The sequence below is a fragment of the Ursus maritimus genome, unplaced genomic scaffold (genome assembly GCF_017311325.1).
Source record: "Ursus maritimus isolate PB19 unplaced genomic scaffold, ASM1731132v1 scaffold_9, whole genome shotgun sequence".
NCBI lineage: Eukaryota > Metazoa > Chordata > Mammalia > Carnivora > Ursidae > Ursus > Ursus maritimus.
In genome coordinates, this window is record NW_024427107.1 from 65,112,194 (window position 1) to 65,136,886 (window position 24,693).

Below are 24,693 nucleotides of genomic sequence, written 5' to 3' on the forward strand. Positions count from 1 at the left end.
CATCCCATTGCTTCCCCATTCTCAACACCTCCCTTCTCTTTCCTACCCTTGAGGGTCTGTCTGGAAATGGATTCCTTACTCCATGTGGTCATGGACAGCTGAAAACGTCCCATCAGCCATTTTGTTTCAGGATGGCAAAGAGACCCGCAAGGTCAACTTAACATATCCTGACGCTCTTCAACCACGAAGCAGATTCAGTTATAAGGGGGGGAAAAAATCAATGCCTCTGAATGTGACCAGAAAACAAAAATGTAAAGATGCCTAAAGAAGTTAAGTTGAAACCAAGACCTCCATGTATTAGGACAACCCATCCAAACTGACCGCTGTGTGGAAAATAACTCCTGTACCCAGGATCCAAGGTCCATCCTTAGATAGATCTACAGGACCTCACCCAACACAAGCTTTTACCAGCAAATTCTACAAAGCTCATCAAGGTCTGACTCACTGTGTTCCTGTGATGGAAAAGAAACACCTTTTGGTACCCACGGGCTCTTTCCCACACAGCTCTGTACCCTCCGTGAGGCCCTGGATACATCACATTCCCCATCAAAGCTGCTGAGTGAACACAAGCCTCATGGTTTACACAGACATTTTGACTGTATCTGGCTTTGAAACTCTTTTCCAACTGGGTTTACTGCCACTGGATTTCACGTTGCTCCGCTCAAAATGCTGAGCGCGAAATGAATCTCTCAGTACACACCAAGCAGCAAAATAAGACCCCCAACCACCTCCACGCTCCAAAAATGCAATCCCTAGGACACCATGATAACACAGTACAATTAGAAAAGGTTTCATCCCCACAGTTTTAGATTCTATTTTCTCTATAAATACTTACTCATTTTCTAATTAAACAAACAATTAGCAGAAAGCACAGCCTGAGAAACTGCGTGGGTGTCACCAACTTACTACACAGAGATACCGTGACAAATGACGCTAACCAAGGGGTAAATAAAACGTGTTTGGCTCTGATGTTTGCACAGGCTGAGACGACCTCACTGTCCAGCTTTTATGAGACAGCTTGCTCCAAACACACTTTTAATGACAGACATCTGAAATAGAGAAACAAGTCCTTTAGATAAAGCCCAGATTTCTTGGCCTGGGGACGGTGGGGGGCAGCGAAGAGCTAGTTAGGGAATATATTCAAGGAACTATGATTTTTGCCTGTTTTATACGATGCTACAGGACTACAAAAGGTCCCAGTCACAAATGAGTCAAAGACAGTGAGCCACATAGTTTTGGCGTCTCTGTCTACACATACTCAGGGATACAAGGCAAAGCGATGACCTCTGTAGCTCATGTGCTAAATCTAGCTGGTTCCACTTGACGAAGCAAAGTTAATAATTGCTCTTCTTAGTTTAGTCCTGGTGAAAATGGGTAGCTACAGCACTCAAGTCTCCCTAAGCTACATAAAGGCAGATGGTACAAGCGTCTCGCTCCTGCCCTACTAATAGTATCCAAATATCATCTCCACAGAAGGATGTGTCTGCAAGCACAAGCTATTTTTAAGTCCATTCATTTAAAAGTTCTTATGCATTCATTCATTCATTCATTCAATGAATCTCTACTGAATGCCAGGTACTGTGGATACAGAGATACACAGAGTTCTGTCCTTGTGAAGCTTACATGCTAGTGGACAGGAAACAGATCCAAGAGGTCATGCAAATAAGAATTTCATATAATTCCAAAAGCCATAAAACAGCACAGTGGAAGAGAGAGAGAATGGTGGTGGGGGGGACATAGAGGAAGGAGGATGGGGTATTTAACCTGGGATGGGTGGGCACTCAGAGAAGGCCTTTTTGATGTTACATTTGAGCCAAAACTTGTACTAAAGTCTGGGGAGGAATCTTCCAGGCAGAGGGAACTGCAAGTATATCCTGCCAGTGATCCTGGGGCGGAAAGGAGCTGGGTCCTTAGGGTTGAGCACAACAAACAATGGGAACAAGTGCCGGGGGAGGGGAGGAGGCTAGCAGGGGCCTCCCATGCAGCCAGGTAGGCCACAGGGGACTTCTGATTGTGTCCTACCTGCAAAGGAGTTTTATAAATCCACACGGAGCTACTCCTTTAAATAGCAAACGTGCGGACGAGCTCAGCAAACATGATACACTTAGAACTGATGGTTTGGGAGGATAAACATAAGGAAGTGGGCTTATGATAAACACCGTTTGTACAGCACCCTAGGGGCTACCAAGAGCTTTCACCACATCATCATCTTTGCACGGTTATACCGGAGCAGTGAGCGTCAGAGGTTAAGGAGGAGCAGTAAAAAGAACTGTGAGTGCTTAATTACTAAGAAACCAATTCATCCTGTCTCTAAAGTGGTTAAAGAAGAAAACGCCAGAGACTGTGGATGAAAGAGGTGGCTTCAGGGCTCTCCAGCCTCTGAACACTTCAAATCATCTCTTTCACGAGGCTTGGGGTACGAGCCCACGAGTGCCAAAAGGCCTGGCCGTCAAAACAAAACACACAGAGGCCATTTTCGGTACAAAACTCAGGCAGCCTTAATTTTCCATTGTGACCAGTTCCTCTGAGACCTTCTAGGACACGCACCTTTTCAGTTTTGTGCTCTGAGTGCCTCTGCATTCCTACTGCTGATACGCTCTTTGGGTCCGGGCTGCTCCAGTCCCTCACGTCAGGCTACCCTCCTTAAATACTTCTCTCCGCACGGCACTTCTCATCTCAAGAACCCTCCACATAGCCCTCTTCCAAAATCAGAGCTTCCCCTGCCTCTCTGACTGTGCTAACCTCTCTTCTCTCATTGCTTCCAACTCACCCATTCTCCCCTCCAGAGAGGAGTCTCCACACGGCCCTCATTAGTGACAAGCCGTCCTCCCTCTTTCTACCCAAACAGAGTCCCTGCAGGACCAGAAAAGTCACATTTCTTTCATGAAGCCTTCCTTTACTATTCTCGCCTTCACTGGCTGCCTTGTCTTCCAAAACTTCATAGCATGAGAACCTGGGGACACCCAGAGTTTCCATAAAGAAAGATAACTTTTCATGGGGCGCCTGGGTGGCTCAGTCGGTTAAGAGTCTGACTCTTGGTTTCTGCTCAGGTCATGATCTCAGGGTGGTGAGACTGAGTCCCACTTTGGGCTCCACACGCAGGACAGAGCCTGCCTGGGATTCTCTCTCTCTCCCTCCCCCTCCGCCCCTCCCCTCGCTCACACTTGCTCTCTCTCTTCCCCTAAAATAAATAAAATCTTTAAAAAAGAAAAGAAAAGAAAGCTAACTTTTCAGAAAACCAAAGTAGAGAGAGTATTCCAGGACATTCACATTCCCACTGGTGGCTCAAACTCTGGAGAAGGATTCACGGCAGCAGCAAATTAGTTCAAGATGTCCCAAGTCCAAGTGTGAGATTTTGTGACTGTGGACAGCTGCCTTCAAATAACAGCTCTTGGACAAGGAACACCAGATATTCGTTATATAACCACCATCTTAACTAAGAACCCAGCATCCTGCCCCAAGAAATACCTGCCACGATCAACCTCCATTTCTTTTACAAACATCACTTAAGAAGATTGAGATACTCCATTCGTAAACACATCATGATCAACACTATTTGTATAAGACAATCATAAGACAGACAAAAGCTCGATTTTTGCTCTATTCGGTGACCTCATAGAAAAATGCCTAAGCATCACAACACACACGAAGGGTACATGTCTGTACACTCAGTAGATACTACTCTGTAGAAGTTTTAGGGAAGTCAGGCAGTCATGCCCAGACAACCTTTCTACGAATGAACTGGAATACATGGTTCTCAAAGAATGCTAATTGAGGATGTACTTTTATTCAGCATGTGTGGACTGAAATAATAAGATGCACCCAGACGCTAAGGGACACAAAGATAGCATTAACCCGGTAATATTATTTTCATCCACTTAAAAATATGGAGAAGGAAGAAAGGCCTCATGGAGAACTGTGACCTTTTACGTATCGTCCAAGAAAGAGAAGGAAGGTGACCTAGTCCTTTCCACTTGATTTAAACCTCAGGAACCAAATCCATGCCCTTGGCTCTGGACTAAGCAGCCAGGGTTTCCATCAGGGTTTCCGCAAGTTAGGCAACTTAGTTCCTCTACATGCCACACTGGACTGGGTGTGTTCTGTTAGTAAGGTGAGCTGTGTTTTAAAGTGGTACCAAAATGTGTGATGACAGCACAGTAGAGATGAAGAGGGAAAGCCACATAAAATGAAATACGAAGCCATAGAGGAGACCACACCTGCCTTCACACAGTATGTTCCTCTTGAAGAAAATCACCCAGGTTGCTGCGAGTTACTCAAAAGGACATGCGGGACCCAGACGTGCGGACACGCCAAGTGAACCCAGCGCCAGGCCGAGATCCCGAAATGCTGTGTGAGAGTCCCCAAGGGAGGTCAGGCAAAGCAGGCTGCTCTCCGCCGTTCCGCGCTGTGCTATTTTAAGCACTATGACTTCATTGTTGTTTGTTCTGAAGCAGCACAGATGGGCTGCCTCAATTTCTGTTACTACAGGAAGATAAGGAGACCCAGATTGGAAGCAGTATTTCTCTCGCCTCCTGTTAGGGCATCATGAAGCAGGAACTGTGACGTGTTAAGCAGCTGCAAGCACTGTTTCTTTCTTTTGTCAAAGCCTAAGAGCATTTCACCAACACTGCCCTGTTCCATGGAACCAAACGCCAGAGCCACGGGAAAAATGGCAGAAGGTACATGGCTGGTAAGTGGTTAGGTATCCTTCGGTGTCATGGGTGCCACCCCACTGTGAGAGCAATCCCAGCCCCTCAAGACACAGGAAGGCTCATCCTCATCAGAGAGCAGGAGGAAAACGCGAACCATCCAAGTTGGAACATGGCTTAAGGTAGACTGAGGCTCCCATAGGACATCTCATTACCCAGACAGACCTCTGAAGTCACACCACTTTTCCTCACAACTTTCCAGGAAATGTAACGAACCAGATTGTAAAAGGAGCAGGTATGTAACAGACTACATTTACTAAACCTCTCCCAGGGCCTGCATGTCTTATTAAAAACTCTAAATGATCCTCTTATAATTCTTACTATTTCTATTTTAAAAGAGAGAGAAGCAGCTCAAAGAGCTAGGAGAAATAACCAGGCCAAAAATACATAGCTAGTAAGAATCAGAGCGGAAACTAACCCTTCTGCTCCATGGCAGATACTGTCAAGAAAGGGTCTTCCACTGAGAGGTAGATCTGAAGCTTCCAGAGGGAGAGTGATCCTTCACTAGCCTATCCACTGTGCTGGCTTCTCCCGTCGCCCTGCCGGCAAACATCACGTGTAAATAATAAAGATGTGCAGGAAAACCCAGGAGCCAATCCTGCAACTGCCACTTCCCCAAGTTCTATCATCCAAGACTCAGGGTCCCCAGCTCCTGGCAATACAGCAAAAATAAATATATAAATAAATCAGTAAATAAAATTTAAAAATATATATGTATATATATTAAAAGATTTGAGAGAAAGCAAGCGTGAGTGGTGGGAAGGGCAGAGGAGTAGACCCCCCTGCCCCCATTGAGCACAGAGCCCGATGTGGGGCTCCATCCCACAACCCCAAGATCATGACCTGAGCCCAAACCGAGAGTCGGACCCAGCCAACTGAGCCGTCCAGGCACCCCAATATATTTTTTTAATGTTAGTGAAATTGACATAACATGAAATTAACCATTTTAAAGCGAACAATTCAGAGGCATTTAGTACATTCACAATGTTGTGCAGTGACCACCTCTATCTAGTTCCAAAATGTTTTCATCTCTCCAAAATAAACTCCCATGCCCATTAAGCAGTGAGTCCCCATTCCCCACTCCCACCACTCCTAGCAACCACAGACCTGCTTTTTGTGTCTATGTCTCTACATTACCTATTCTGAAAGTTTCACATGAATGGAATCCTACGAGACATTTTGTGTATGACTTTCACGTAGCATCATGTTTTCAAGGTTCATCCAAGTCGTAGCAAATACCAGTACTTCATTCCTTCAATGATACCAGGATATCATTGGTTGAATGATATCCTGCTGTATCTAACACAATTTATCATTCACGCCATGATGGGCCGGTGGGCGGTTTCCACCTTCTGGCTATTGTTAGAGCTGTAGCAGTTTCCATCTCCTGAAGCACTTTTACATTTGATTCTAACAACTTTGTGAGGTAGACTCTAGTCGTATGAATGATATTTGGGGCGTGCTGCCCCCTTCATTAATTCATCACACTCAAATCCTTCCCCTGCCCAACCTTCGTTTTAATCAAGAAAAATGGCGAAGGACTTCGAAGGCCAAGTCAGACGCATGAAGATGTTGTGAAGAAAGAACAAAACGGCGTCTATTCATGACTTGATTTTTTTTAAATCAACCATAACTGAGAATGTAACTGGACATCTAGAAAATTGGACCCTAACCCTAACATGTATGAAAAATGTAAAGGCCATAATAAGAATTAAATTCTTTCCAAAGTAAAGCCACTGCAGGAATGTGGAGAGAAATGAGACACAGGGGAGAGCAAAAGGAAAGCTCCCCATCTCTGATTCCACACTTCTTCACCACTGAGTTCAGTGACTTCAAGACATCCAGACCTTCCGTTGCCCAGAACGATTTTCATCCAGTGGACACCTTCGCTACCATCCAGAGACTTTCAGCTCAACACCTTAAGCCAGGTGGGCAACCACCAGGCAACTGCGGACCCGAGGGACCCTCAGGGCCTTCATCGCACTTGCGGGGTCCAATGAAAGAACAGTGTGCTCAAAGCTAGACTTGGGAAGACTCATATTGTCCTCATTCCTGTTGCCATCGTTCGGCTTCCAAGACCACTGCTCCTCTACATAAACAGAACCAACTCCCCAGAAGCGCTAGGTGTCCAAAGCTCTCAATGAAAAAGGCTCAGTTCCCTGGAATAGTTTTTAAATCTAAGGTGTGGGGCTTCAGATGCAGGATACAAAGCGAACCCCATACAACAGGCTCCTTGAAAGGGCAAAATGCAGTCTCACCTGAGCATGAAGGCCGGCCAGCCGCCGTCCCCAGGAGTCAGCCAGGCACAAGCACGCAGCGCAGCCGACGCAACTTGGCACGACTCACTGTGTCACGTCAAATACTCTTCACCGCATACATAATAAAGTCAGTCAGATGAACATACTCATACTGTGTTCCCCATGTGATGCAAAGAGAAAAACTGTCTATTCCAAATTGTAAAGGTTTTGGGGATGGGCCATAGAAGACAGCGAGAGCCGTAAGAATTCTCTTGCTCAACAACATCAAAGCCTTCCTTCCCGCGGCCTCCACCATCACCAATGGTTCATTTTTTTTCTTTTTTTTCTCCCCCCAGTCAAGACTTTCAATTCAGGGATACATAAACTCAGGAGGGAGGGGGAAAAAACATTTTAAAAGAAAGATTCATTTGGAATATTTAAGTTTTACCAAAAGCAGGGAAAAGTTAAGGCAAAAACACTTTCCACCTTACCTCCGTCCCTACACTACTTCCACCCAACCTACTTTCCTTTCTATCAAAGCACACTTTTCTGTAAAAGGTCATTGGGTAAATATCCTAGGCTTTGTGGGCCATTGGATCTCTGGTACAACAACTCGACTCCAAAATTAGCCATAGACCAAAGCTTAACACTAACGGGCTGGCTGTGTTCCAACAAAACTTTATGGATGAACCCTTAAGTCTGAATTTCACGTTCATTTTTACACGTCATGAAACGTGACTCCTTTTTTTCAACTGGTATTAAAAAAACATTCTCGGCTCATGGACAAGCAGTGAGGTGATGTGGCACACAGGGTCTAGTTTGCCCGACCCTGCTTTAAATTGTTGATGCTAGATTGTTAGGGATGCAGTATATGTGGGGGGTTTTTTTGTGTTGGGGTTTTTTTTTGGTGAAAGGTTTAGAGGTTTGCATAAACCAAAAGAGAACCAGGCATGGGCGATGTTACAACAGTACATTTCAGCAAGAAAGCACCCACCTCTATTACACCAATCGCAAGAGAGTCTGAACACCCCTTTCATCACTTCTTGGCAGAAGACTACAAATTTTAAAACATGACTGCTTACTTCTAAAAGTTAAGTGTTTCACTCTCTCCTCCTTGAAAAAGAAGTATGAGAATACTTATTTATATTTTCTGAATCAGATCGGTAGGTGCTCCTTAGATTCCTCTTGTGGGTTCAGCAACACATCTTTTCCCCCTAAAGGTCTTTGATCCCTGAGAGTTTTCAGTGATATACCCTCACTATGGAAGTGATAGATTGGGGCTGATCCCTGCCAGATCCATAATCCCAGTTGATCCCCCTTTGATCCACTGCATGCATTTTAGAAATGATTTTACCTAGAGGTTAGTATAGATATATTTTTTCTTTTTTTGTGTATGTTGTGTTTGTCTGTGTATATGTTGTTAGTACACGTATTTATGGCAATGAAGTTAGCATGGTCTTATAGGAACAATACCAGATTTTTAAATACTAATTCTGCCACTTAGCTCTGTGACCCAAGGAAAACTAATTAACCTCTCCAAACCTTTTATGAGAACAGACATAAAAACAATCTTTCTCAAATAATCCCAACACTTTGGTGCAAGGCCCGGTTGGCACTAATTCACCCTCTTATTCAACAAAGGTTTAATGAGCCCCTACAATGTCCAGGGCCCGAGGAACACAATGAACAAGGCAAACCCAGTCTCCTCCACTGTGGAATTTACAGACAAACGGCAACTCATTGGCTGTTTTCAGTAAAAACACACACGCAAGCCTAAAACACTCCTTAAACTATAAAACGCCTATCCTCCTTTGCTTTCTCTACTTTGAATTCCACTCCAACCTGTTACCCTGGGAGTGGCACTGGCTTTGGAATCTAACAGACACACGTCAACAGACAACGTCTGTCCTGTATCTGCCATTCTTGCTGTAGAGTGTGACTTCAGAAGACTGCTGGCATTCAAAGATTTAAGCACTCCTGACTGAGACCATTCTTAAGAAATTCTATAGTCCATGGCGAGTGTTAACACATGGTTTTGCCAAGGCAAGGTTTGAATCCTGTAAGTAGTGAGGGGGATCAGGATATGCTAGGATATGCTGCCCCCAAATATGCCACTTTGACATAAGAAATACTTTAAGCTGAAAGGATTTGAGAAGCAGCAGGTGCAGGAAAGACTCTCTGCCCTCAGAGGGATATCTAGAGGAATCCGAATGAACAGGCCTTGATACACTTCCCCCAGTAACTACCTTAGTTCCTACCGTTTTGTCCCATCACATTTTTCCATGACTTTCCACTCTTCATCAAAACTTATAAAATCACTCAGGTTTAAATGGAATCTTCATTTCCTTATAAATGCTCCCATCTGGCATGAAACTTATATGAAATAAATGTGTATGTTTTTCTCTTGTTAATCTGCCTTTTATCAGTCCAATTCACAGGGCCCTCGCTGGAGAACCTCAGAAGGTGTTGGCAAAAAGTTTTCCTCCCCCACAGAGGTGAGGTTCATCTGTGAAGGCAAGACATTTAGCTAGTAAGTAAGCCAAGTCTAGCACCTGTATCAATTTCAGTTTGTTCTTTTCATTTCACAGATTATTTAGTCTTTGCAACTACTCTAAGAGGCAGGTATAACCATCCTCATTGAACAGGTACAGAAACTGAAAGTAACTGGACACATTTGAAAATCCACAAGGATCTTGTACAGTCACCCTCTGATGTTCAGGGCTTAAGAGGTGGTTTCTGACCCTGTCTGCACTTAGAATCAACCTAGGTGCTTTAGAAAATACTGATGCCTAGCCCCACTTCAGAGCAGTTAAATCCGACCATCTGAGAGCGAAGCCCAAGTATCAGGACTTTTTAAATGCTCCTCTGATTTTCATCTGTGTAGAGGCTGTAAAGTGACAGTCCATGAGCCAAATGTAGCCTGCAAACTCCTAAAAATCAGAAGATTGTACATAATACCCAGATTCTGGCTTCTTCTACAACTGTGCTGCCCAATGTGGTAGCCACGAGTTACATACGGCTATTTAAGTTTAAATTGATTCAATTGAAATAAAATAAAAAATATGGTTCCTCAATCATACCAGCCACATTGCAGTGCTCAATAGCCACATGTGGCTGCCTTACTGGATGATGCAGATATGGAACATTTCCATCATCAATACAATGGCTATTACAATCCTACTACAGTCTAATACAATTCTATTGGACAGCACTGTCCCTAAAAATCCAAGGATCTAGATTCACACTCCGATAAGACAATAGTGTCATCCGCTTGCTTTAGACAGGCCACGTGTTTTGCCTTTGGCAGCCTGACTCCACTCATTCACGTCTGTGACCTGCCTCATCCCTTAGATGCCATACCCAAACCCTGCCTAGCCATTATGTGAGTTAAATAAAACTGGTGAAGAGCCTGATTAGAAACAGATTCAAGGGGCGCCTGGGTGGCACAGCGGTTAAGCGTCTGCCTTCGGCTCAGGGCGTGATCCCGGCGATCTGGGATCGAGCCCCACATCAGGCTCTTCTGCTGAGCCTGCTTCTTCCTCTCCCACTCCCCCTGCTTGTGTTCCCTCTCTCGCTGGCTGTCTCTATCTCTGTCGAATAAATAAATAAAATCTTTAAAAAAAAAAAAAAAAAAGAAACAGATTCAAATTCTTTACCTCTAAAGCTTAACTGCACGTGTGGTGTGTTCCCTCTGTCCCCTCACCTCCCTCCTTCTATCTCCCTCTCTCTGTTTTTACTGCAGTGAGGTTAACTTACATGACAATAGATTCTACCTGACAAATGACCTGTTGGCCTTTGGAGTCGATCTCCGCATGAACATGTACTTGTCCTGCATGGCTCCCCATGCTTCGAAAGATCAGATTTTCATCTGGGCAAAGGCCCACCAATGAAGATTCAAAAACACTCCAGTTTCCATAGAAATGGTTACTTTTTCCTGTGAGCAACAGGGTTGAAGGTACATGCATTCTTTCCCATTCTGGACAGTCAGCCCTACTGGGCCCAAATCCTTGCCTGATCTGCTTCAAAAGCGCTTTCCTGAAGCTGCCCCGGTCCTCTAAGAGTGGAATGTGTTCAGAGTATGTTGGGTGAACCACGGAACCAACTGCCATTCAGTCTCAACGGAAGAGCGGGATGTGGTATAGAAACCCACAATACCAGTCGACTCATACCTCACACTGAACATCTGAGAATGCCAATGGAAGATTTACATAGACTGTGAGACTCTTGAAACCTCCCACACTCTGCAACAAGACCTATGGGAAAGTTTAGAAAGCAGCCTAACTCCTCAATGGAAGAAAATTTATACAACACAGGATTTGACCAGGACTAACCTCAACAGTCACCATCAAAAAAGGGTTATGAACCTGACATACACACTAGTCTGGGATTTGATTAAAATCGCCTCTAACAACTGCCAAGACATTCTTTAAACTTAGTGTTCCTTATCTTCTCCAGAACTTCTCTTTTTTTAGTATCTAGGGTTTGCACAAACCCAGTTAAGTCATGTTCTCCCAATCAATATTTATGTATTAAGCACTGGGAAACTCAATTAAGAAATTGAGTTATATTGGAGTTTCAGTTGTCAGTACATAAACTACAGAAGGCAGAATGGTGTCCCAGGAAGAGATTTTAAACAGCAACTTCCTTACCACTGCATCAGACCCTGCATCTGGAATACAGGATTGCTCCTAAGCAGGTCAGCTCCATCTCCAGCTCAGGAGCACCAGGTAAGGCCCAGTGTCAGGCGGCAGGACAGGGAGGGGACGAGTCACCTGACAAAGGCCCTCCTCCAGATATCAAACCTCGGGCCCACTGCCAGCCAGCTGCTACTTCTGTTCTCAGCTAAAAATAGTTAAGAAGGAAGCCCCTGGAAGTTGAGCCCTGGGGAGAACACACCAGGGAGGGAAAGGGGGGAAAGAAGGGATTACTCCAAGGTAAATAGGGAAGATGATCATAAGAAAAAACAAAGGTTATTTATATGCCACAACGAAGGCACTCAGGTTCCAGAACCCAACAAAGCATTTCCGCTGTATGAACAGCATGTAATAGATTACAGTAATAGTATATTATTTTAACACTTCTGTTACATTCATCTCTTTCAAGAACACCCAGGAATATACTCTCAACAGAGAAACTCAACAACCCATTCCACGTGTTGAAGAACATTCACTGGTGCCAGGCATAGTGCTTCCACAGCACGAACGAAGGACACACCCCTTCGCAAAACGGGTGAGGATGCACCGAGCCCTCACCCCTACCCATGCTGCAGTAGGCTATTGCCACTCTGCATTGACCCCTTACCCCTTATTCCTGCAGGAAGAAGGCTACACCGGGCCACAAAGACCCTCATGACCAGAGTAGTGGTTTCTTTGGACCACAGAAAGGGAGCTCCTTAATCATATTTAAGCAAGTTAATAATCTCTTCAAGGCCACCTGGGGATTAAGTAGCAGAGCGTAGAGTAGAAAGGTTTCCCCCGCCACGGAGTAGACTCCAAGGTTCAGCACTGCAAACAAAAAGGAGGATTATTGTGCTCAGCTTCCTGCTGACTGAAAAGCTGGACTTTGGAAACCCTACACAAATGTGTCTATCAAGTCCAAACAACACGGGAAGCTGTGGCATTCTTTAAAAAAAAAAAAAGGCAAATGACAAACTCAAGTAACTAATCTTCCACCCAGGATCATCCATCAGTCATGAAAGGTACTGCTTTTATGCCACACCCAGTTGTTTTAGGGGTATGTGTGTCTGAGAGAGAGAGCAAGAGAGAGTGTGTTTTGGGGTGTAACTTTTTTAAACGTCCACAATGAAAATATACCCATCCTAAACATATTTCAAATTATTTCAGGGAACCTGACCACTGTGTAAATCAATACCACCTCTCTCAGAACCACTTTGCATAAAGATTAATTAACATAATCCATAGCAAGCACACAGCATACTGCCTGACACATTTGCACGTACTGACAAGTAGCAGCTAACCTTCTTCATGGTAAGAGGTAACATGCAGGGGCGCCTGGGTGTCTCAGTCAGTTAAGCATCTGCCTTTGGTTCAGGTCATGATCGTGGGGTCCTGGGATTGAGCCCCAAATCAGCTCCCTGCTCAGTGGGGAGTCCGCTTCTCCTCTCCCTCTGCCCCTCCCTCTGCTCATACTTGCTCTCTCTCTCTCTCTCTCTCTCTCTCGGTCTCTCTTAAATAAATAAATAAATAAAATCTTTAAAAAAAATAACTAACATGTAAAGGCTGCTATGGACCAGGTACTGAACTAGGCCCTAACACACACACACACACACACACACACACACACACACAGACTTCCTTGCAGCCCTACGTGGGTGCTATCATCACATCTAATTTACAGACAAGAAAACTGAGGTATGCAGAGATTAGAGCCATTTGCCAAAGGTCATGCTGCAAAAAAAATCACAGGCCAGGGTTCAATCCAAATTGAAGGTTCTTAACTGGCACACTGTGCAATTTCTCAACTCTAACAGCTGGGCAGCATTCACACCAGAAAAATATACCCTCCTTTACAATTCACACTGACATGATTTTGGAGGTCGTTTTTCTGTGGAGTGAGAGCAGGGCTCATCAACATGGGTGCCCCCCTCCAGCAGCCTCCCTCCGGCCAGGGTCAGCCCTATCTGACTGGCTGGCGTTCCCTGGGGGTGACACAGCCATCAGTGGCAAAGCAGCTGGGATCCAGAACTAACATTCCTCCCCGCCCCCATGCTGCTGCTTCACTCAGGACAAATAATCCCTCTGCCTGCAAGGTCACAGGTATGAGGAGCAGCAAAGAGGCAGGGAGCAGTGGCCCCATTCCAGAGGATAAGTGTTTGGTTTTGAGGCTTAGAAAACAAGAAGGCTCTGGCCATTGCCGCAATGCCTGCAGGGCAAGAATACAGCAAAGAGGTCACTGGAGGGGCTAGTGTGGCCCTTGGAAGGCAGCAGGAAACCTGGGGTGGGGTGTGGGGGCAGGCTGCTGGATGGAAGGCCAAGGGTGAAGGCTGGCTGCCTGGGCTGGTGGCAGACGGCAGGGCCAGCTTTGGGCAGTCCCTACCTCAGAGACCCAGAGCAACGCAGGGAAGGGACAACAACACAGCACAGACACACACAGCACAAGAACACACACAACAAGGTGAAATAGCGCTTGAAGCCGAATGTATACTAAACACAAAGAAAACAAGAGGGTTACGGAAGCCAAATCACACCCCTGACCATGTTCTTGTCAAAAAACAAAAACGGACGGGCTTCGAACTACGGATGGCTGCTTTGTCTGGCTTTTCTAACACTCACCAATGGTCACCGGCCCTTCCTTCCCCGGCCTCTGACGGTACCAGACCATCCTGGTTCCAGTCCTGAGGTTTCCTGAAGTAAAGAAGCAGCAGCACACCGAACTGTCCGACCCCGTGTTCTTTTCACGGGACTTAAGCATGATCAGCTCATGTGTAATGTTACGGAGCTTCCAGTGAAAGTAAGCACACAAATAAATAATAACAAACAATTTTAAATTAAAAAATGGAAGACGAATAGCAACACTGGACATCTTCCCTCTCAAGGGATTGTGAACAGAAAAAAGATTTCCAGCAGCCCGCAGCGTATTAGCAAACATCGGCGCTCGCACGCACGCACGCATACCCACGCACACGTACATACACATGCGCACTCCCTGGGCCTTAGGCTCTGAAATTAGTACAGCATTTCCAGGAGTGCTGGCTTCTTTGACGGCCTGGAAAGGATGCGGCAACACAGGTCCATCTCCAGACAAGAAAACCACAGCTGGAGGCCAGAGGTGGAACCACCACTTCCAGGGGTTCCAACTCCAAGGAACCAACTGCCACACCTGGGTTAGTTTCTCTGGCATCAAACACCACAGGATGCACAGCAAGTGAGAATCTGAAAAACTATTGCACGGAGATGGTCAACCGATGGCTGCACAGACACATTCAGGAACAAGACAATAGAAGATGGTGGCTCAAAGCCTGGAGGCTCTGGAATGAGGCCCCAATTCACTCCCCCCCACACACCCAGTGGTGGTAACAGAAGCTACCATGTGAACGTGGGGAGGCCGTAATGAATCAGGGCTCAGTGTTGGCTGGCTACCAACACCCACTCCCATCTCCCATCTCCCATCACCAAACCAAGAGTGAGCTTTGGTTCGTCAGAGGGCGAAAGGTGACCTAAGCCTAGGGACTCCAAGTACTGATCATCTAAACAAATGGAATTTTGTATCTACACTTTAGAGAAAGAAATGATCCTTTGGTCTGTGGCCATGGCCAAATCTTCGAGCCCACAAATGCATCACAAGAGCAGAAAATGTCCGCAGTAGAACAAAAACCTTTCATTATTTTTTCCAGACAAACAAAACTGTAAGCTATTTTGCATTCTTCTTAGTTTCTTCTCCTTTTTTTTTTTTTTAAGTATCTGATAGCCTGGCCATTAAAGACAGTCTCTAAAAGTCTTTGTTGAGCATCAGAATGAGACAGCTGGGATATTGGCATGAGGAAATGTTCAATCTTGTCATTTTGCAAAAGGAATTCATATTCATAATTAATGAGGCTTTTGTCCATGCCAGAAAGAAAATCTAAAGGCTCAACTATGCTTAAGTAAATTCTACCCAAGCCAACTGCAATACAATTTTATAAATTATAGAGCAACAGGGAAGAACAAGATTTTATGAGTTGTGAGCATAAAGAAAAAGACTAATATACTTCAAGGAAGAAATTGGCTTAAAAATATTAATTTCTGAAAGGATGGCTACATTTTTTTCTCCTCCATAAAAGAAACAGTAAATGAAAATTTTAACATCCTAAGAAAAAAGCATGTAGTTTGGCCATCGCTACATGTATTTGAAAGATTCATTAAGCCTTTGTTTCTGAGTGTGCCAGACGGATGCCACCAGGTACAGAACCAGGACAACCATTATCAACCCAAAACATCAACTAAAAATAACCACGATGGGCAGATAAACTACACAAGTAGCTTTGGTTCCAGAGGCACTTCTATGCAGATATTAGTGGACAAGTAGAAAACTCTTAAATAAATACTAGGGAAACATTTCAAAGAAATTTCCTTAAAGATAACTTTTCTCATTATGCGGCTGTTGAAGAAATACAGAAAGACAGATCAATGTTAAAGTAAAAGCTCATTTCGTTCACTGACCAAAGTTTTATTCAGCAACAACCATGTTGGAGGCTAAGGGTATAATGATGAAAAAACTACAAAACACTGGCAGGGTGGTTGCCAGACACCAGCGGAGGGAGTGGACAAGAGGAAGATAGGGATTACCTACTTAATGCGTATGGGGTTTTGGTTTTTTTGTGGTAAGATATACCTAACATAAAATTTAGCATCATAGCCATCTCTTTAAATCAGATTTTATATTTTATTTTATTTTTTATTTATTTTTTTTTTTTTAAAGATTTTATTTATTTATTTGACAGAGATAGAGACAGCCAGCGAGAGAGGGAACACAAGCAGGGGGAGCGGGAGAGGAAGAAGCAGGCTCATAGCAGACGAGCCTGATGTGGGGCTCGATCCCAGATCGCCGGGACCACGCCCTGAGCCGAAGGCAGACGCTTTAACCGCTGTGCCACCCAGGCGCCCCCAGATTTTATATTTTAGAGCCATTTTAGGTTCATAGCAAAATGGAGGAGAAGGGACAGATTTCCCATATATGCCCTTATCACCACAAATGCACAGCCTCCCATTATCAATATCCCCCACCAGAGTGGTATATGTGTTATAACTGATGAATTGACTCTGGTACATCATTATCACCCAAAGTGCACAGTTTATATTAGGGTTCGTCCTTGGTGTTGTACATTCTGTGAACTTGGACAAGTGTATAATGTCACGTATCCATCAGTATGGTATGACACAAGAGTATTCTTTACTGTCCTAAAAATCCTCTGTGCATTACAATCATTTTTTAAAAAGTTTTTATTTATTTATTTGAGAGGGAGAGAGAGAGAGCACAAGCAGGGGGAGCGGCAGAGAGAGAAGGAGAAACAGACTCCCCGTTGAGCAGACAGCCCAATGTGGGGCTCGATCCCGGGATCCCGGGATCATGACCTGAGCCAAAGGCAGTTGCTTAACCGACTGAGCCACCCAGGAGCCCCAACATGATAACCATTTTAAATGTAGAGTTGAATGGCGTTACAGTATATTCGCCATCCATTCATCCATCACCACCACCACAATTTTTCCATCACTCTGGGTGCAGGGTTTAATTTGAGGGGATAAAAAATGCTTTGGAACTAGACAGAGGCAACAGTTCTACAACACTGTGAATAAATGAAATGCCACCAAACTATTTGCTTTAAAACAGTTTTATGTTATATGAACTTCATCTCAATTAAGAAAAAAAGAAAAAACAGGGCACACCAGCCTGCTCACTAGTGTAATCAAGGAATGAGTCCTTGCCTTGAAGAAGCTCAGAAGTTCATAAGGGAACAGTGATGGGCAGGCGGAGCCCAGGTTCTGGGCTTGGAGCAAAGCAGGGCAGTCTCTAACCCACCTGAGGACCAAGAAAAGGCTTTCCAGAGGGGAAACCGCCTGAGAGCAACCTTAGAGGATCAGCCAGGGTCTGCATGAGGGAAGGAAAGGAAGATTCCAAGTGAACGCCAAGTCGGGGAAGGCGACAGATTTTCCAGACTGGGGGCATGCGAGGAGCAACTACGAATCTCGAAATTCATTTTTTTAAAAATGGTAACCATGTCAGGTGATGGGTTTGTTAATTAACTTAATGGTGGGCATCACTTCACAATGTCTAAGTTAATGCTTTCGTGAAATCATCACAATGTACACCTTAAAAAAATCACAACCTAAATATATAGTTTTCATTTGTCAATCATACTTCAAATAAGCTTGAAAAAATAAAAAATAAAACATTAAAAAAATAAAAATTCATTCAAGTTACCATGACAATACCCCAAATCTAATAGCAAAATATTATAATCACATGTAATATTTATAATATGCAAATACTCATTTTTAAACAAAAAAATAAACTGTAATAGTAATAAACAAAATAATAACAGAGCCCAGAGAATAAAGGGGAATTTTAAAATGTCAGAAGTCTCTCAGAGGAAAATCAGAGACTTTGTAAAGAGATCCAGAGGCGTAGGCAGAGGTTGGAGACAGAGAGGTAGGAGATAGGGAAAGCAATGGTGGAATCAGACATGAGCATTGGTGTCTAAGAAGAAGCCAAGAAGCCACCTCTCTGACGTGGGCAGGACCCCCAGAAATTATGTGACATAGGAGCACATGACCTTGTGTCATAGCTGGTGGGGGCTTTCAGGGCCACAGCGTCATGCGAGCTCTGCAATCACCCTGACAGGCAGATATGGCCAACCCGACTGTCCTCCAATAGACAAGAAAGCTGAGGTGTGTCTGATCAGACTGACCCCCCAAGGCCACCCAGCTGTGACCGGGCAGCACCGACCTCAAGCCAGCCTCCTGAGATAGGCTCTGCCTCGGCCAAGCCACCTCTCCGTGAAGGAAGCCAGCCCAGTGGGAAGGAAAACCCTCCGTTCATCTCCATCACCGTTCTTATTCAACTTAATCTTTTAAAAATACTATGCATATTTTCACACTGGGAAATGACCTTCTGCTAAAAAGGAACAATCTTTTGGTAAGATGTGGACTCTTCACAAAGTTTTATCATCCAAGACTTAGCACAGTGGTCGTTTCTCAGACGAAACAATTGCATGAACTGTCAGATTTCCAAAATCAAAAGAACTTAAAACTCTGCCAAGAAAAGGCACAGCCATGGTTCCATCAAACTGCCATATGAAAATACCTGAAGGGTCTAGTTCTGAGGGTCTCAAAGGGACTGTTTTAACCCCAAGGGACATTGGGCAATGTCGAGAGATATTTTCAGTTTTCACAGCTGGGGGACAGACCAGGAATGCTGCCACACATCCCACAATGCACAGGGCTCACAACAAAGAATTACCCAGCCCAACACGTCAGTGGTGCCAAGATGAAGGAACGCTGGTCTAATCCCGAGCTGGTTCTGTATATACAACTCATCTCTCAGGTGGAAAGAATGTGGGACTGGGTCACGCAGAGCAGACACACACTCCAGGCGGCTCTGCGGCTTCAAAGTTGTATGACGTTTTAACCAAGTCACTGCAAGTCACCAAGCTGGTGTCCCTTGTTTGCAAAATGGGGTGGCTACCACCTCAAGATAAAGCAGCTGAAGGGCTAGCTGAGAGCCTCAACAGGTAGAGCGCCCTCAGTGAATCCTCAAGGCCACCGGACTGAGATCCCCACCACCTGTGACGGGCAAAGGCCCTGGGCTGTCCCACTGTTTCTGATCCGCTCCCGGCATTTGCTTTGTACACATTTGGAAAAACAAGTGTCAGAGCCCTAGGCGTCCATCTGAACAAGGCTGGGGCCCATCTTACCCTCCCTCAATCTCATGCCAGTTCGAAGGGACTGTTCGAAGCAGACGCGCACGGGCAGTGGGAACCTGGGGCTGGGTATCTGCCACCTCCCTCAAGGATGTGCTGTCGGCCCACCTGTGGCCAGTGACCGACGGGCCACCTAACACCACTGGGAGTTCAGGGGGTGTGTTCACAGGGCTCATGAGTCCTTCCGGTTCTTGTACAAGCAACACATCCTGCACTTGGCTTTAAACTGCATTATCCAAATGAAGGATCGCTCTCAACATCAGCATCCGCCTTTCAAGGAGCACAGATGGCAGCCACGTGCTCAACTGGCAAATCCAGGGCTAAAATTCAGGCGAGCTCTCCAGGCTCTCTGATCTGGTTCTCTGGGCAGGTTCTGAGAGGGGTCAGGAAACGCAGGAAGGGGGGCGGGGCAGGGAACATGCGGAAAGCTGAAGGTCTTTTGTCTGCTCTCAAGCCCTTCGGACAAACCAAATGGACTCAGCCAGAGTCAATAGAATGAAAGGCCACGTTAGCCCGGCCTGCCCCTCATTCCCAGAGAGAAGCCTACAGATCCCCGGCTTAGGGTAAGGGTTCCACTTTCACCACCTCTTCCAAAATTGTTCTGTATTTTATCAGATACCTCTGGCCACCTTTGGGTGACGGTGCTGGCCTACTACTGACACTCACTCACATGAAAAGGGTGCACATTAAGGTCTCTTTCTGCCTTCGCAGAAATAGCATTTTTTTTTTAATTTGTAATCATTCACCTCCCCCCCTCCCATTTTAAAGGGAGAAGCAGCAGCATTGTATGGAACTGTGAAATGCGCTCAAATGCAGCTCGAAAGGAAAGTACCACCCAGCGGCTGGATATTAGTTTCCATGGCAACCAGGGTCCCTGGGCCCTGGCACACACAGCAGGAAATGCTGCAGATTTCCACAGCACTATCTTTTACTAGAAATAAGAGTCCCGTGGCAATTCTAAACGTTTGGGAATCAAAAAACATATTGTGTGCGCGTGTATGTGTGCGCATGTGTGTACGTGCACACGCGTGGATGGAGATAGGTTTGCAAAACGAAGACAATGCAGAGGAAAGAAATCTCGTTACTCTCATCGATAAATATGCTTATGTCAAATATAACAACATATTTTTGCTCCAAATTGAAGCAAAACAGCTGCCCTCCACCCCAAAAGACACAGAGCTAAAAGAAAACAAAAGCATCTTCCAAAGAAAAACGACGGACCGAAATAGAAGTGGGAAATGGCTTTGGAAAACCAGTTGACCAAGGATCCTGCAGAAATAAGCAAACAAAAATCCTTACAAATAATCGACTAAAAGCACAGAAGAGTTGTTTTGTTTTTTTTCCACAGCTCATGTTATTTTCCCCTTGAATATCCTCAGCATTAAACCAAGGGACAAAGTGAACAAGCGGTTCACCGTGCAGCTTTCGGGGGAAACCACGATGGAGAAGGCGCTGCGCTAGCAGGATGATCCCCCCTTGAGTCCCTTCGAACTGAGTGGCCTTGGGCAAGCAACTTCACCCCCTAAAAATGAAAAGGTTGCACCAGACACTAGGTGGTCTATAAGAAAAACCTGGTGCCATCCTAAAAATAAAAGACCACAGGCTTAGGTTAAAAACAACAACAAAAAAAAAAACAAAAAAACCCTCCAGATCATTCTCACTTCAGGCCACAGATAGGTTTCTAAAAGAAGTGCATAAAAATAGAATTTCTTTAAAATGTATCAGAAGGACTCACTGCCAGATTTTTGTGACAGAAGAATACCCTTTTGAGTAGTCTGCATTCTCAGAGCTATTTCTCAACATCCTATTTTTTTCCCTCCAGCAGAGCACACATGTGCAGTCAAAGTGATCACGTTCATTCAGAGGCGTTTTCATATCTCGTGCAAGTTTTAGGCTAGGGCTTTATCAGAGGGAGCAGAGAAGAGAATATTAGTTTTGACAATTTCAAGGGTCTTCAAGTTCACATTTACATTCCAAACCGTTACTTTTATCTGAGGTGGGCAGACCAGACCAAGTTCAGGACTCTAGAGCAAATGATCTTTCACAAGAAAACATAGTTGCAAAAAAAACAACAACTTGCCTCATCTGTATGAACTACAATAATGGCATCCTCCCATGAATGCTAATCCGTATGTTACCAAGGTAACAACAACACGTTTGTGTGCAACAGCAGGATGGGCTGGAGTATTAGTTATTAAGCCAAAACAAAGAGCAAAGGGAAAGAATCAGGATGGAGAGGAGGGAGGGAGAACGGGGAGAGAATCCTCACGGCTTGTGTACAAAATGCAGACAGCCGGACAAGCTGGAAGGATGGAACTGCTGAGCAAACCACTTCATTATGTAAACTGCCTAACGACACAAATAACGACGCTGCACAGATCGACCCAGTCACCCGTAAAAACACACATCCTCTCTGTGCCTGGACCTTCCTCCCCACTGCCGCCCTTGCCGCTGCCGCCGCTGCCGTGTCATTCCCCGGCATTTATTAAGGCTGCTGAGATTAGACAGAGAACAGTGCACATTATATTCCAGCATCATCTAGGAAAAGACACTGGGGCCAAACAGGGTGACACCACTGAAAGGGACACGAACAGATGCCGCTCTTGGGTTAGCGGGAGGACAAGCCTCAGCAGGACACATGGGCTCTGGTGCAGAATTCGGACATCCCCAGCTCTCCCTATTACGGGATTTCAGATTCTGGGGACATCGGGCTCCGGACACCCACGATATGCTTACATTCAAGTGGGACTCATGTTAGTGCCTTTCAGGCCAACGCACAATAACCGCTGTTTCAAGGGTCATTTCGGGAAGACGGTGAAAAGCCAAACACCGCACAGGCAGGACGCTGGCTAAGCACAGTGAAGGTGGCTTGTCTTTGGCAACTGTTGTGACCCACCCAAACATCAAGAAGAAAAGGCCACTTGTAAGAGTGGGGAATGGTACTGCTGTCAAGCATCAGTTTTAACATCGAGAAAAGATCAATGGGATCAGAAAGGAGGGATTTCATTGTATCACCAGTAATGCCTGGTTCATGATCCCAATCTCCTGGGATATACAAATTTGTCCACCAAAATAACTGAATATATTAGCACCCACCTCCAAACTCCTACAACCAAAAAAAGGGGGGGGAGGGAAGATTCATTTTTTAAAATTTATAAAATAAAGATACTTAATAAGCATATGAATTCCTTTATTTCTTGTCCTTACCTACAGCATGGTTTGCAAAAGAAAAAAAAAAGTTTAAAATACACATGCCTCCTTACTATCCTAGACTCAACACCAAGCCTGAATTTCGTATCAAGCAAACCAAAATATAATCACTCTTAAAAAATGGAAAATGGTAAGACAAACTTCACATTCATAGGGCCACTTTTATTATTTTTTTTTATGATATATTTGAGAGAGAGAGAAAGATTGCAGGCATGTGAGCAGGGGGAGGGGCAGAAGGACAGAGAGAATCCTCAGAATCCCCTCGGAGTGCAAAGCCCAATGAGGGGCTCAATCCCAGAACCCTCAGATCATGACCTAAGCCAAAATCAAGAGTCAGAGGCTCAACCGACTGAGCCACCCAGGCACACCATAGTGCCTTTTTTTTTTTTTTTTTTTTTTGTGTTATTTATTTGAGAGAGAGACAGCATGAGCAGGAAGTGGGGGAGAGGGAGAGAGAATCCTCAAGCTGACTCCCCACTGAGCACAGAGCCCAATACAGGGCTCGATTCCAGGACCCTGAGATCATGACCTGAGCCGAAATCAAGAGCTGGACGCTTAAATGACTGCACCACCCAGGCACCCCTCCCATAGGGCCATTTTTAAAAGGTTGTGTTAGCCCAAGCAGAATGTGTAGGATTAAATGTATCGCGGTAATGAGTTAAAATGACTCAAGGTCTATCAGAGTGGAAAAGCATCAAAATAGTGAAACCCACAAGCAGGATATGCATTTATGAACCCACTTAAAAAGACATTGTGTTTTTTTATGTCACCCCTTTGTAAGTCAAAGACAACTGTAAAATCTCTCTAGGAGATGAGAATTTATATCCCGAAGGGGTTTACATAATAGGCACACACTTTTTAGTTAGGTTAAATATTATCATAAAAAGCAACAACTTACAAATTTTTTATTTGTACTTCACGTAAGATTGAGACTATGATAGGTATTAAATACAAACATAGATGGATACATACTCCTCCACACGTACACATTTCAGTACGGAGTGGCTTGAGAAGCTGATGGAAATTCCTGAAGCTGCTCTCCCAGATTGTGGGATAGCACAGTCCTCAGCAAAGTTGTAAGTTATATATAATTAAAATTAATTAAAATTTTAAAAAATTAGAAATTCAGTTCCTCAGGTACACCAGCCACATTTCACGTGCTCAGAAACCACACGTGGCAAGTAACTACCATACTGGACAGTGAAAATATGGAACATTTCCAGCATTTCACCAACCAGCCTGGCCCCAACTAAAAGCTCCACAGGGCCATGACTCCATGGCATACACGGCACCTGTCAAGTCCTGGCACCGGGCCTGTAAATTAAAGGGAAAACAAACAAAAAAGAAATGCGAGAGAAAAGGTGACTTTGTCTTTGCCCGGCCAATTTCCCACTTGCACCAAATACAAATGTTCCTATTCTTCATAGCTCTGTTCTCACTCCCCACACCTGCCAACATCATAGCAGTGAGACTTTTCAAAATGTAACCACCAGCGGGGCACAATTTGCTTAGGGCTTCCTCAGCATAATTCATGGGAATCAAAACCAAGAAGTCAGGTTCAAAACCCTGAAAATGAAAAGCAATGGAGAGTTTCTAGGTCATCTTCCATCCAGCATACCTAGACTCGTGTTTAAAAATATGAGAGAATATAGCTGCTGGTCCATCCACCCTGCAAGCTAGGAAGTGTTTCACTTAAGAAAAAAATTTTTAATACATCAGCAACTGTTTTCTGAGCACCTAAAATGTGCCAGGCTCCAGGAAATCAGAGCCAAGGTGCCCCTACTATGGCTATATACAGGCTCTAAGCAAAATTAACCCCTGCCACGTTTTCATAAAACTCCTTCTCCAGGCCCCAGAAGATGCTTTATGCTAGACTCCTTTTTCTCCTATTATCTGGTAAATCCTCAGAATAAGATCATCAGAAAAATTAATACGCGACCCTTGAATTTTTCAAAACAAGCTAAGCTCTTAAAGAAAAATCACAACTGAGCTTGTTTCCCAAAGACTTTTAAGTTCTCTCTTTTCCTAAAGGCAATAAAATCCCAAAGACAATAACCTAAAATAACCGTTCATGTTCTACCACCAGACCTTTTCATTTTGAATCAGGGAATGAATTTGTCGG

General features: G+C 44.6%; 1 protein-coding gene across 5 annotated transcripts in view; it reads right to left on the reverse strand.

Moving 5' to 3' along the window:
- Positions 1 to 24,693, reverse strand: part of MTSS1 (MTSS I-BAR domain containing 1) — a 157,665-nt gene that overhangs the window by 99,491 nt on the left and 33,481 nt on the right. The window lies entirely within an intron of this gene.